This window comes from Sus scrofa, chromosome 10 (genome assembly GCF_054392235.1).
Source record: "Sus scrofa isolate SSC_HxYL_T2T_F1_AM1 chromosome 10, Sscrofa_HxYL_maternal_Yorkshire_Landrace_v2.0, whole genome shotgun sequence".
Lineage (NCBI taxonomy): Eukaryota > Metazoa > Chordata > Mammalia > Artiodactyla > Suidae > Sus > Sus scrofa.
Window position 1 is genome coordinate 32,539,203 of NC_139392.1, and position 15,748 is coordinate 32,554,950.

Consider the following 15,748-nt stretch of genomic DNA (forward strand, 5'->3'; position numbering starts at 1 on the left):
AAGTGGGAAAATAAGTACAATTTAGTTATTTTTGTACATATACACCTTGTTCATTCAGATTATTTTTATATATATAGCCTCCTTATGATTAATACTATGACTTGAAAAATCATTCTTCAACATTAGCATGCTAAGCAATAAGAACAAAATAATATATGTAAATAATCTTGCAGATACAAAAATAAGATATATACTTCAAATATTAACAGCACCATCTTATTTTAGGGAGGAGTGAGAAAATTTTTATGTCTTATTTCATTTTTTTCCTGAAATCTGTAATGAGTCCTATTAATCCTGAGAAAAAGATTAAGATAGAAAAATGAGAAAATCTTACACTAACTAAAAAAATTCACAATATTAACTATAACATAATTCATCACAGATAACAAGAACTTCTCAAAATATGCATTTTACACCCCAGAATTATATATATCTTACTCAGGAATTGTGAAATCTTAAAAATATATTTCATTATATATGTATAATTTGAATGAAGAAATTATGAAAAATTTAAAGTATGCTTTGATCATTGGAAAATTTCACACAATAAACATTTTTCACAATAGACAAATTACTAATCCTGAGCAGAAATTACTACAGTTAAAGTCATTATTTACACATGACTTACATAGAAAGGGTAATTTTTCACAAAAATAGGTAATACATTATTCTGCTGCTTCATATTCTTTTTTTGAGCCAGAGATTTTACATGCCAATTTTCATCTCTCCATTTCTCATAGTATAGATTACAGGATTCAACAGAGGGGTGATAATGGTACAGAACACAGTCAAGGATTTATCAATGGGTAAGCTAGAAGGAGGTCTCATATACATAAAAATACAGGACAAAAGGAAGAGGACCAGCACAGCAATGTGGGAGCCACATGTGGATAACGTTTGTTGCTCTGTTCCTGACTGAGATTTTCAGGGAGTGCAGAATGACCCCATAGGAGATAGGAGCATAAAGATGATCACACACATTGCCTTATCATTGGCAACCACTGTCAGGCCAATAATGTAGGTGTCTGTGCAGGCAAATTTTAACAAAGTGTACATGTCATAGATAAAGTGGTCAATGACATTGGGGCCACAGAAGGGAAGGTTATAAATAAAAAGTAGTTGAACTACATCATGTGGAAACCCACCAACACATGACAGCAACACCAGCAGAACACACACTCACTGATTCTTGTTTGTCAAATAATGCAAGTGTTTACAGATGGCCACATAGCAGTCACAGCCCCTTACCACCAGAAGCATTATCTCAGTTCCACCAAAATAAGTGCCCTACAAAAAGCTGGGTCATGCAAGCTTTGAAGGAAATGGTTTTCTTTTCACAGAGTAAGTCTATAATCACATTTGGGGTGACTGTAGTAGAATAAATAACATCCATAAATGATAAGTATCCAAGAAATAAGTACATAGGAACATCCAGAGTTGGTTTGACCACCACAGTCACAACAATGAGTATGTTGCCCACAATGGTCACAGCGTAGATAAGCAAGAATAGGACAAATAATATTTTCTGACCCTGGATGCCCTGAGTGAGCCCCAAGAGGACAAACTCAGTTACATTTATCCTTGGTTTCCTCTAGTCTGTACAAGAGCTGAATCCACATATTATAAAGAATTTACCTACAAAACAAGGAGAAAACTTAAATACATTATAAGTTTCATCTTTTATTTGTCCATTCAATTAAAAGAAATTGTATGGAGTGTCTATTTGAGTTCAGTATGTCATAGACATTGTGATTACTAAGCTGAATAAGACAGAGTTCCATGTCCATAGTTATATGATATAAGCCAAGGGATCCCAGACCCACAGAATAAGAGTCAATATATTATGCTGACAGAGTGCTAAGGTTCACAGTGTAGGAAATATACCAATCAACCTATAATCAGAGATAGTTTCTCATAGGAAGCAATTCAGTAGCTGAGTTTTAAAGGAAAAGTGAAAGAACAAGAAAAGATGGAAATGGAATTCCATGAAGTGATGAACCATTTATAAAGCCATGAAAGTGTAATATTAAGACCCAAGTTAATTTACACATTTAATGTGTGTAGATCCAACTATGGATAGAAACTCCCTGCCCTAGCTTGTGTCAGAACTCTCAGGCTTCTTTCTGAGGATCTTTACTTGGCTATTCCAACTTTTCCTGACCAATAAATACTGAAGCAGTCCAATATTGCATCTTCAGACCCTATCTGTACTCTTATTTTAACAGTTTTTAAGTGACATCTTCAGTTTCAGACATCTGCAGCTGGATATCAATTTAGTATTTTGAAAAAAAAATTAGAATTTTTCACAATAAAAATGTGACCACCTTCTCATTACATGGTACCACCTACAATGAAATTGCCCAGAAAATAAATCTCAGTGTTGCTCACTCCCATATTTCTCTCATTTTACTCTTAACTTTGACAAATCCTGTTGTCTCTGCTTTCATGTTATATCACAAATCTGATTACCTGCTTCTTCCTATATCCTTTCTGTCCCACTGCAATAGCCTTCTGCCAAATTTCTCCTCTTTTATTCTGTCCTTCCAAATACTCGTTCTTCTGAAATAGTTCAAATTACACTCTTCAAATCTTATTCTGATTGAATCAACTAACTGCTCTAAACTTTTACACTGGCATACAAATCACACTCCCACAATTTAATGTATCACACTTAATATGTATGCTAACAAGAATGGTAATCCCCACTTTATGTTTGAAGACAATGAAGCCCAGAATATCTCATTAATTTGCCAAAGGTCACTCACTTTTAGGTGATAAAACTAAAATGAATTATAAATTTATTTTAAAATGACAATTTTTTACATAAAAATCCTGCTGTATAGGAGTTCCCATCGTGGTGCAGTGGTTAACGAATCCGACTAGGAACCATGAGGTTGCGGGTTCAGTTCCTGCCCTTGCTCAGAGGGTTAATGATCCTGCATTGCTGTGAGCTGTGGTGTAGGTTGCAGATGCGGCTCTGATCCCACGTTGCCATGGCTCTGGCGTAGGCCGGTGGCTATAGCTCCGATTCAACTCCTAGCCTGGGAACCTCCATATGCCATGGGAGCGGCCCATGAAATAGCAAAAAGACAAAAAAAATCCTGCTGTATGGTACAGGGAATTACAGTCACTTGTGATGGAATGTGATGGTGAATAATGTGAGAAAAAGAATATATATATTGAATATATGGATCCCTTTGATTTACAGCAGAAATAGACAGAATATTCTAAGTCAACTATACTTTTAAAAAAACAAAAAAATAAAAAATAAAGTCATACATTGAGAAGACTGGTTTTCGCTATTTACTGTTAGGCTTACATTGTGGAGGCTTGATCACAATCTGAAAGGAGACTTAAATTACCCATACACTTGAAATTTTTCTTTCATCCAGTATGACATCACAGGAAGAAAGTCTGTATTATTTATTGAGGAAATATTATATCTTATTGAGTTATCCATTTTCTGTGGAATCTTCTGCTTATTCAGAAGATACTTTTTATTTGCATTGTAGACAGCTTAAAATAAATTCCAAGGTGCACATCAAAAAACAAAAGTTTATCATGTAAGATAATTTATCCAAAATACAAGAAAATTCTATTTTTACATAGGAAGATAACAACTAGCCATTTTCCAGGGAAATTTATCTCAAGTAGAATATTTTCCTACTAACTTCAAAATAGAAAAATTGTTTAGCCCTTCTCATTCTGTTATGTCTGTGTGCAGAATAGTTGACCTGAGATTTTGTGAGACATTCTTTTGCTATTTTTTTTGTCTTTTTAATGCATTGCTTTAAGCCTAGCAAAGGATATCTTAAATAATTTACAAGGGTCTTAAAAAGAGATAATCTTTTTATACTAATTGGAAAAAAATATAACTTTCTTGCCTCTGTAAATACCTGTTTTGTTTCAGTCTCAGCCTATGGAGAGGAATGCCATTAACAAGAATCCCTGGCTACACTCATCCAAGTCTTCTGCTTGTGGGGAACCCCCAACCAGAGCCAATGCTGTGGCTAGGCAGAAAATTATGGTTCTTATTATGATTGCAAAATGCACCTCTGCAACATCCATTAGGGAACTTTGTAACAACAAATTTTGTTATTCAGAGGTCACACCAGGAAATCACAGATTCAGAGAGAGAATAGAAGAGAGAATGTGTGGTTCTGCCTTTATTAGGGTCAAAGTTGGGGTACCTACATTTTCTTGGGTTCACTTTTTTATATAAATTTTATTGGAGTGTAGTTTGACTTACAAGGATGTGTTAGTTACATGTGTACAGCAATTAAATCAGTTATACATTTTCATATATTAATTCCTTTTCATATTCTTTTTACATATAATTTATTAAACAGTGTTGAGAAGATTATCCTGTGCTATATAGAAGGTCCTCATTACCTATCTGTTTTCTGTAAATTGGTATGTATACATCAATATTAATTTGTGAATTTAAAACAAAATTGGGACTAAATTGCTGGAAGGGAAATGCAAGGTCAATTGAATGGTGAGTTACAGGTCACTTGGGCTTGTAAAGAGGAAACTTCATGGGTAGAGAGGCCTGGCTCTGAATCCAGTTGTGTAGCTGCCATATTATTTATTCAAGATACATATCTTTTAAATGGGTGGCTGGACAATAAAAAGCCTAATGTCAGGCACTCATACAACAGCTCACTTTCTGGGGTACTAGGAATTAGGACTCCATTACATTTTTTTTTCTTAGGAGAAACAATTTAACCCATAACAACACCAAATTTCAAGTTATGGATGAGTGCCTCCTATCAAGAAACTCTTTACTTTCCAGGTATGTAATGTATTTTTGTGTGTGTGTAAAGCTTCTTTCCTTTATTTTTTGTGGGCATGAATTTTATTGGAGGATGGTTGATTTACACAGCTGTATTAGTTTCATTTGTTAATTATGTAACATTAGGCAAAATTATTTAAAGTCAACTAATTTTTATTTAAGCAATTTCACATGTGATTCTTTTCACTGCCAATCAGAATTACCATAGTTTCTCCAAAGTATGAATCAAGATTTATCTTCAAAGTGGCACTTTTTAAAAGAACATAGGCTTTTCTTTTATTGAAATATAATAGACATATAACATTATGTAAGTTTAAGATGTACAAAATGTTAATTTGATTCATTTTATATTATTCTATAATATAATTGTCATTAAATAAAATAAAAACTTGCAAGTTGTCTTGAGAAGAGTGTTACATCAGTGAATGGAAGTTATATGCATTCTGCTCTGCAAGTGGAGCAGGATTTAAGAACAGGTAAAATTCTGATGGCTCAATGAGTTAAGGATATAGGATTGTCACTACTGTGGTTCTGGTTACTGCTGTAGCCGTGGGTTTGATCCCTTGCCCAGGAACTTCCACATGCTGTGCACCTGGCCCCCAAAAGTATGATTTTAAGGACACTAAAAAATAAATTATTCACAGATGTCATGTCAGTCAGCCCACAATTCTTTTAGTTGGGCTACTTTTATCTCCACAGAATATGGACATACTAATGATGTATTTCAAAAGTTCCCCATCTTGAAATTTTGGGACCTAATTTCCCCAAGTATTTTTCTCTAGGAACCTCTAAATATAAATAAATAAATTTCAAATCATATTCACACCCTTTGGACTAGCTGTCCAGTTTTAAGAACACCACATATTGAAGAGACTATCTTTCCTCCACCACATGTTCTTACCTCCTTTTGTCATGGATTAGTTGACCATAGGTGCTTGGGTTTATTTCCGAGCTTTCTATCCTGTTCCATCTATCTATATTTCTATTTTTGTGCCAGTATGATACTTTTCAAGGACTCTAGCTTTGTGGTATAGTCTGATGTCAGAGAGCATGATTCCTCCAGTTTCATTGTTTTTAATTTTTTTTCAATATTGCTTTGGTGATACAGGGTATTCTGTGTTTCCATACAAATTTTAACATATTTTATTCTAGTTCTGTGAAGAATGTAATTGATAATTTGATAGCAATTTCATCAAATCTGTAGATTGTCTAGGGTAGTTTTAGTCATTTTGAAAATACTGATTCTTCCAATACAAGAGCATGGTATATCTTATGATCTGCTTGTGGGATCTGTGATTTGTTTCATCAGCATCTACCGTATGATCCAACAATTCCACTCCTGGGAATATATCTGGATAAATCTTTCATTCAAAATTTACATGTGCCCCTATGTTCACTACAGCACTAATCACAATAGCCAAAGCATGGAAACAACCTAACTGTCCACTGACAGATGAATGGATTTAGAAGATATGGTACATATACATGATGGAATGAGAAAAAATGCCTATAACAGCAACATGAGTGCAAATGGATAGTATCATACTAAGTGAAGTTTAAGTCAGAAATAGGAAGACAAATACCATATGATATAACTTTAGATATGTAACCTAAATATGGCACAAATGAATCTATCTACAAAACAGAAATGGACTCTCTGACATAAAGAACAGACTTGTGCTTGACAAGTGTTGGGGGGGTAGGATGGATAAGGAGGAATTTGGGGTTGGTACATGAAAACCATTAAACGTAGAATTGATAAACTATTAGGTCCTAGTCTATAGCACAGGGAACTATATCCAGTCTCTTGAGACAGACTATAATGGAAGATAACACGATGAAAATTATACATGACTGGGTCACTATGCTGTAGAGAATAAAATGACTAAACACTGCAAATCAACTACATCCTAATAAAAATAAATTTAATTAAAAAAACAATGATATTAGGCAGACAACAGAGGCAGAGACACTGCAGTGACCATCTAAGGCAATGTGTCCTACATTACTAGTTGTAAGACCTGGTACTATCCATTCTATATAAAATTGACTCAACATTAACAAGTAAAAATATTCATTGTCTATTTTCCTAAAAAAACCTAATTTTCATGACTTGTTATAATTATATTACCTCTACAATAAAAATATTTTACTCTCCATGGACTTCTAGTCCAGTCTAAACTATGAAGAAAAATCAGAAACTTCCATTCATCTTTTTTTCATCTTTGATCATCTTTTTGCTCCATAACTTCCTGGCGTTTTTCATTTTCTGCATTCCTCAGTGCATATATCTGAAGATTGAGCCAAGATCAACTAAGTGTATAAAACACAGTTATTATCGTATCTTTGGGTAAGGTGGTTGCAGAGCATACATATACATATACACAGACAAGGATCAAAGATGACCACAATGATGTGGAGGATGCAGGTGGAAAGAGCTATTTTCCTTCCTTCAGCAGTATAGTTTCTCAAATAATGCAAGAAGATAACATAATGGAGCATCAGTATGACAAAACATCCTATATATATGTCCACTGTTGTATGCCAAGTATAGATTGGTCACAAAGGTGTCTGTACAGGCAAGTTGGATTTGTTTTGTAAAATATACTTATTTTTATTGAAATGTACTTGATTTACAATAGCATATTAGTTTTAGGTGTATATCACAGCAATTAATCTTACACATATAAATATACATTATTTTATAATATAAATATGTATATTATATATATTCTTTTCCAGATTTTTTCCTTTATTGGTTATTGAAAAATATTCAGAATAGTTCCTTGTACTATACAGTAGGTCCTTGTTGGTTTTTTTAATATAGTAGTGTGCATATGTTAATTCCAAACTCCTAATTTATCTACCCTTTCCCCTTTGGTAACTATATGTACCTTGTCTATGTTTTTGATTCTATTTCTATTTTGTTTACATGTCCATTTGTATATATTTTGATTCTATTTCTGTTTTTATATATGTCCATGTAGATTCCACATATAAGCAATATTGTATGATATTTGCCCTTCTCTATATAGATTACTTCACTTAGTATGATAATCTCTTGGTCTATCCATGTTTCTGTGAATGGTATTATTATACTCTTTTTGGTGGCTGAGTAATATTCCATTGTGCATATATATCATAATGTCTTATCCATTTCTCTGTGGATGGACTTTTAGGTTTTTCTGTGTTTTGGTTATTGTAAATAGTGGTGCAAGAAACATTGAGGTGCACACATCATTTTGAATTAGAGTTTTCTCTGGGTATGTGCAAGGAGTGGGAATTCTGGACCATATGGTAACTCTCTTTATAGGTTTTTAAGGAATCTTCATTCTGTTCCCCATAATAGCTTCACCAATTTGCCTTCCCAACAGTATAGAAAGGTTTCCTTCTCTCCACATCCATTTTTAAAGGCTACAAATTTTCTCTCAGTTTGATGAGGTTAGTATTAATAGCAGTGCATTGCATACAAATTAAAATTCAGGTAGCCATAATACATACAAGTGAAAATGGTCATTAGGCATTTATATATTGTTTTAAGTATGAATTTCATGTTATGACTGTATAACTAGATTTGAGGATCATTCCTTGCAAGTAATAGTTTAAATCATGAGATGGGGTGAGGTCAACCAAGGAGAACATGTAGATAGTTTGGAGAAGTGAGACAACAACAAAATATAGGTTTACATTAACATTTAAAAGAATCCCTGAAGACCCTTAATGAGTATATTAAAAGAATCTTGAGTAAAATCATTTAAGTACAGTGATATGGTCACAAAGGACTAAAACTTAAGGAAGAAGTGTGTGGATTTCTGTGTGAGATGACCAGATGAACACTAATTGTCTAAACTCAGATTCATGGAAATCCTTATGGAATGATCAATTACTGATAAATTGGAGTTCTCTTGTGATGCATCAGGTTAAGGATCTGGCATTGTTACTGAAGTTGCTCAGGTCACTCTTGTGACATGGGGTCAATCTCTAGGCCAAGAATTTTCACATGCTGTGGGCACAGACACAAAAAAAAATTTACTGAGAAATTAAAAATAGGAAAACTTTGCATAAGAACTAGAAACCAACAAAGAATTTATATTTCATTCCTCAAATTCTGAGTACATTCTGTAAACTATAAATACTCTCTGAGTGTAGGGATCATAGCTATCTTCTTACCATATTTACCATACTATTTAATAAACAATACTTTATATCTTGCATTACATTATTAATTGTTCAGAAAGTGAATGACTGAAGAAAACAAGTCAGGAGTTCCCATCATTGCACAGCAGAAATGAATCTGACTAGGAACTGTGAGGTTTCAGGTTCAGTCCCTGGCTTTGCTGAGTGGGTTAATGATCTGGCATTGCAATGAGCTATGATGTAGACTGCAGATGCAGCTTGGATCTCACACTGCTGTGGCTGTGGCATAGGCCAGCAACTACAGGTCCAATTAGACCCCTATCCTGGGAACCACCATATGCCACAGGTCCAGCCCTAAAAAGACAAAAAAAAGACAAAAAATTAATTGGTCAATCTAAGAAAGAATTTTAAAAAAGAAAACAAGCAAAATTAAATTGAAGAATTTGAGTAAAAATTTATAATTGGATTTTCTGAAAAGTTACTGATTTAAATGTAAATCAAATACTTTCTGAAATACACAGAGATTACTTGGAGGGACAGGAGATAGAAGAGTAGTAAGGTTTGGGGACAAAACAAATACTCCTTCAGAAATCTCTATCACTGTTGTGCCTCAACATAACTTAGAATCAAGAGAACTGTGACCTTGAATCCAATTCAACATCAAATGGGAAATTGAAAATGGCAGGTTGTCCCCATAATTGAGTGTGATGTTTTTCATGATATGGTGTGGAGTGTAGCTTTAATAAAGAATGTGCATTCAGGAGTTCCCGTCGTGGCGCAGTGGTTAACGAATCCGACTAGGAACCATGAGGTTGCGGGTTCGGTCCCTGCCCTTGCTCAGTGGGTTAACGATCCGGCGTTGCCGTGAGCTGTGGTGTAGGTTGCAGATGCGGCTCGGATCCTGCGTTGCTGTGGCTCTGGTGTAGGCCGGTGGCTACAGCTCCGATAAGACCCCTAGCCTGGGAACCTCCATATGCCGCGGAAGCGGCCCAAGAGATAGCAACAACAACAACAACAAAACAACAACAACAAAAGACAAAAAAAAAAAAAAGACAAAAAAAAAAAAGAATGTGCATTCAACCTTTGGCAGATGTACTCAACCAACAAAGAAAATGCCTTTAACCCTTGCTATTTTGCTGAAAAATATCTGAACACTTCTGCAGAGATAGCCTGCCTGCCTCATGTGGATGGTAAAAATAACTATAAAGCTATCTCAGCAGGCTCTGATTTTTTTTTGTGCCTGGCAGGAGTTCAACTTTCCCTCTTCAATTTACTGAACACTGAATTTCCTCTGAGGAACCATAGCTTTTCCACTTTCAGTATATAAGTGTGAGAAAATTCTACCCCAAGGATGGGAATATGAATCCGCAAGGTTGATCAGAAAGTGTTTCAATCAATGGAAAAATGGGCAAAAGACCTGAATAGACATTTCTCCAAGGAAGATATACAGATGGCCAACAAACACATGAAAAAATGCTCAACATCGCTGATTATAAGAGAAATGCAAATCAAAACTACCATGAGATACCACCTCACACCAGTCAGAATGGCCATCATTAATAAATCCACAAATAACAAGTGCTGGAGGGGCTGTGGAGAAAAGGGAACCCTCCTGCACTGCTGGTGGGAATGTAAACTGGTACAGCCACTATGGAGAACATTTTGGAGATACCTCAGAAATCTATACATAGAACTTCCATATGACCCTGCAATCCCACTCTTGGGCATCTATCCGGACAAAGCTCTACTTAAAAGAGACACATGCACCCACATGTTCATTGCAGCCCTATTCACAATAGCCAGGACATGGAAACAAGCCAAATGTCCATCGACAGATGATTGGATTCGGAAGAGGTGGTATATATACACAATGGAATACTACTCAGCCATAAAAAAGGATGACATCATGCCATTTGCAGCAACATGGATGGAACTAGAGAATCTCATACTGAGTGAAATGAGCCAGAAGGACAAAGACAAATACCATATGATATCACTTATAACTGGAATCTAATATCCAGCACAAATGAACATCTCCTCAGAAAAGAAAATCATGGACTTGGAGAAGAGACTTGTGGTTGCCTGATGGGATGGGGAGGGAGTGGGAGGGATCGGGAGCTTGGGCTTATCAGACACAACTTAGAATAGATTTCCAAGGAGATCCTGCTGAATAGCATTGAGAACTTTGTCTAGATACTCATGTTGCAACAGAAGAAAGGGTGGGGGAAAAAATGTAATTGTAATGTATACATGTAAGGATAACATGACCCCCTTGCTGTACAGTGGGAAAATAAAAATATATATATATTAAAAAAAAAAGAGTTTCCCCAGGTAGTAAACATTTGGCAAGGGCTGTATTAGCAAATGAAATGCAACACAATATTATTGTTTGGACTATTAAGAAAAGTTTTTTTTTTTCCTAATAGAGTTTCTGAAAATACAAATCATGAACTCTTGCCTAATCTTACCATAAATGGAGAGAGCCTAATTTAGAATGAAGCCATTACATACAAAAGCAAAGCCAACAGAAGTGGGGGAAAATATCTTGTACTAAAATCTCAGCTGTAGAATTCACTATTTTCCAAGCTGGTTTACCATCTTTTACATTATCTATTTTATAGTATTGATTTATATAAATATGGTGAATCCTAGTAAACTTTCTACCATCTCAATAACTATAATATTACCAATAATTATAAAATCTATTTTGAATGTCTTCCCTATATTTCTGCTGCCTTACCCTAAAGATAGTACTGATTTTATCCGAAAAATAAAATATTTATACTACATAGGTATGTTTTTAAGTTTTTCATCATTTTTATATTCTAAAGAACTTAGTATCCTATATTTAGATTTCTAGTAACTGCTTTTATTTTTTCATCCAACACTGTGTTACTAAATTTTATATTGCTTTTTGAATAGAGTTGTAGATTAATTTTCACTGCTATATCACACTTCATTATGTGATTATTTCAAAATGTGTTTATCATTCAGCCAGTGAGCACTTGACTACTATCAATAGTGTCTATGAATATTTTTACACATGACCCCTAAAAGTGCAATTAATAGGTTGCAGGATGTGGTTAATATTCAACTTTACAAAATAACATTATAAATTTCCACAAGGTGTCCAGGAAATGCAATCTACTTATTTGCCAATGTAAAAGAAGAGAATCAGAACATTTGAGAACAGATCTAATTAACTTTCACATGACTAGCAAAGGATTAGTTAGAAGAATGTTCTATCTTGTTGTTTTTATTGATCCAACTGAAACATGGATAAAATTCTTATCCACAAAACAACCTGGGTTTATATATTTTAAGGCCAATTTTAAAATGTCAATTCTTAGCTACTTTTCCCTTGTTATTTATAATACAGTTCTTTGAACACTAAATAGACTGGCGTCCTGTGAAGGGAAGATAGTTTTTCTGAGGAAGATAAAACTTCCAATTATTTGTTATTTATTAAAAAGTATCAAATTTTGTGAGCAATAAAGTTAGATTTGAGGTTTATGATTATGCTTCTATGAATGAGTGGTATATTTATAAAAACATTTCCATTTACTCTCACATACCTACACTAGAGAGAATTTGCAGAGTTTAGGGGAAATATAATAATATAGGATATTAGAATATTGCATGATATCATTATTTCTATCCTATAGAATATGGACTGGGTTCAAAAGCATAGCCACATATAATAGAATTTTCTTATTCTTATTTGGAAAATGATAATGAGATGTATCATCTTTACTCTCTCACTGATTGGTTAAAGAGCTCTATAAATGCATGAATTTCCAAGACCTTGAGACCTAAGTGGACTTGGTACCTAGGAAGGACAAACCCTGTCTGCAAATATTTTATTCTATAAAAAAACTTACATTGAGTAAAGAATGCAAAAATATGACCTAATTAAGCAAGATTTACCTCCATTGTATTTCTTAATTTAAAATTCAATAGGAAGAGATGTGAGGGAGATGAATAGGTGAAACACAGAACAATTTTAGGGCAATGAGAACACTCTGTGTTCTACCATAATGATAGAGAGACTTCAGTATGCAAACTCATAGAATGTACCATATCAAGAGAGAACCTTCAGGTAAACTATGGAACCTGGGTGATTATGATGTGCCAAGGCAAGTCCACTAGTTGGAAAAACTGTATCCCTCTAGTAGAGGAGTTTGATCATGGGGGAGTCTATACATGTGTAGGGAAAGAGGATATATGGGAAATTTCTGTATATTCCTCTCAATTTTAATGTGAACCTAAAACTGATCTTTAAGAAATAACATCTTTAATAAAAAAGTAATTTAAAGTTATTTCTTTTCTGATGTATATACTTTTAAATGTTAATGCAAAGTGTTCTCCCTATGGTGGATTTTCTTGGAGTCAGTTATAAGCTACACTGAGGCAATGGCCATTATATATTCCTTAGATCAGCCTCACTCACAGATGCCTTGGAACTCCTGTCACTGCCTTTGGCTCATGAAGCAGGAAATTGTGTTCCCAGAGGAATATGGTGAATTGTCTTTACAATCCCATCCAAAATGGTCTCTTCATCTCCAAAGCTGATGCAATGCTTTAATTATTCAGAATGTTTTCTGCCAAAACCACTTTCATACTAATAGGCACTTTGGTTTATCAACACCACAGTGGTAACTTCTTTTAGTAGCCAATGTTTTCTTAGCAAGAAGCTTCAGAGCTGAATCCTACTATGGGGCTACTGACAATGGATCCTACTAGTAGGTATAAATTCCCCAATGTAATCAAAGATTCTCTGAAGACATTACATCAACTACCTTGAAAATTGTCTCTGTCTCCAGTGCCCCGTCCAGTCAAGAACTGAGACTAAGGCCCTTTTCCTTTTTCCCCATCAATAATTCCATGCCAACTCCCTGCTTTTACACAGAACATATTCCTAAGATCACTCTTCACTAACTTCCTGTCACTCAGCACATGGACACAATGCCATCTTCACATTCAAGACTGGGTGTCCCTTTGAAGTTTCCATTATTTTATGCATGACACCTAAGGGTGACTTTTTAATGTATCTTCAATTGCTTCTCAAATGTATCATACATAAGACTTTTAAAAAGGCAAGCTCTGAAGTTCAACTTCAGCCTTGGTTTCCAGCCAAAATCATTTATCAGCTTAGATTGCAGCACTGGAAATACTGAAAAGTGTTACTTTGTGACCATACTAACCAATCTTACATAAATTCATGACCTGGATCTCAAGTGAGTCTTTGATGCTACTAGATCATTGCACTGCAATTCCGCCATGTATATTTATTCTCTCACTGCACTAAAGTGAGTAAAAGATCACTAGGACTATGAGCAACAAAGGAGTATGTGTCCTAAAGAAATGTTTCCACATTTCCCTCTATATAAAATTCCAATGCTGTCTCTTCTTTTTTTGTTTTTGTCATTTTTGCTATTTCTTTTTTTTTTTTTTTTTTTTTTTTTTTATTTTCCCACTGTACAGCAAGGGGGTCAGGTCATCCTTAGATGTATACATTGCAGTTACAGTTTTTTCCCCCACCCTTTCTTCTGTTGCGACATGAGTATCTAGACATAGTTCTCTATGCTATTCAGCAGGATCTCCTTATAAATCTATTCTAGGTTGTGTCTGATAAGCCCAAGCTCCCGATCCCTCCCACTCCCTCCCCCTCCCATCAGGCAGTCACAAGTCTCTTCTCCAAGTCCATGATTTTCTTTTCTGAGGAGATGTTCATTTGTGCTGGATATTAGATTCCAGTTATAAGTGATATCATGTGGTATTTGTCTTTGTCTTTCTGGCTCATTTCACTCAGGATGAGAGTCTCTAGTTCCATCCATGTTGCTGCAAACGGCATTATGTCATCCTTTTTTATGGCTGAGTAGTATTCCATTGTGTATATATACCAAATCTTCCGAATCCAATCATCTGTCGATGGACATTTGGCTTGTTTCCATGTCCTGGCTATTGTGAATAGGGCTGCAATGAACATGCGGGTGCATGTGTCTCTTTTAAGTAGAGCTTTGTCCGGATAGATGCCCAAGAGTGGGATTGCAGGGTCATATGGAAGTTCTATGTATAGATTTCTAAGGTATCTCCAAAATGTTCTCCATAGTGGCTGTACCAGTTTATATTCCCACCAGCAGTGCAGGAGGGTTCCCTTTTCTCCACAGCCCCTCCAGCACTTGTTATTTGTGGATTTATTAATGATGGCCATTCTGACTGGTGTGAGGTGGTATCTCATGGTAGTTTTGATTTGCATTTCTCTTATAATCAGCGATGTTGAGCATTTTTTCATGTGTTTGTTGGCCATCTGTATATCTTCCTTGGAGAAATGTCTATTCAGGTCTTTTGCCCATTTTTCCATTGGTTGATTGGTTTTTTTGCTGTTGAGTTGTATAAGTTGCTTGTATATTCTAGAGATTAAGCCCTTGTCAGTTGCATCATTTGAAACTATTTTCTCCCATTCTGTAAGTTGTCTTTTTGTTTTCTTTTGGGTTTCCTTTGCTGTGCAAAAGTTTTTCAGTTTCATGAGGTCCCATGGGTTTATTTTTGCTCTAATTTCTATTGCTTTGGGAGACTGACCTGAGAAAATATTCATGATGTTGATGTCAGAGAGTGTTTTGCCTATGTTTTCTTCTAGGAGTTTGATGGTGTCCTGTCATATATTTAAGTCTTTCAGCCATTTGGAGTTTATTTTGGCAATGCTGTCTCTTCTTTCCTCTGTTCCAACCAGTGACTTCATTTTCTACTTAAGAGAAACCATAAAACAATTAGAAAAAATTCCTACAAACTCACATTACTCCTGCATGTGAGTGA

General features: G+C 35.0%; 1 pseudogene; it reads right to left on the minus strand.

The window, feature by feature from the left end:
• Window positions 1-705: 705 nt before the first annotated feature.
• On the minus strand, window positions 706-12,865 carry LOC146398931 (olfactory receptor 4A47-like; annotated as a pseudogene).
• Between the last annotated feature and the right edge of the window lie 2,883 nt (window positions 12,866-15,748).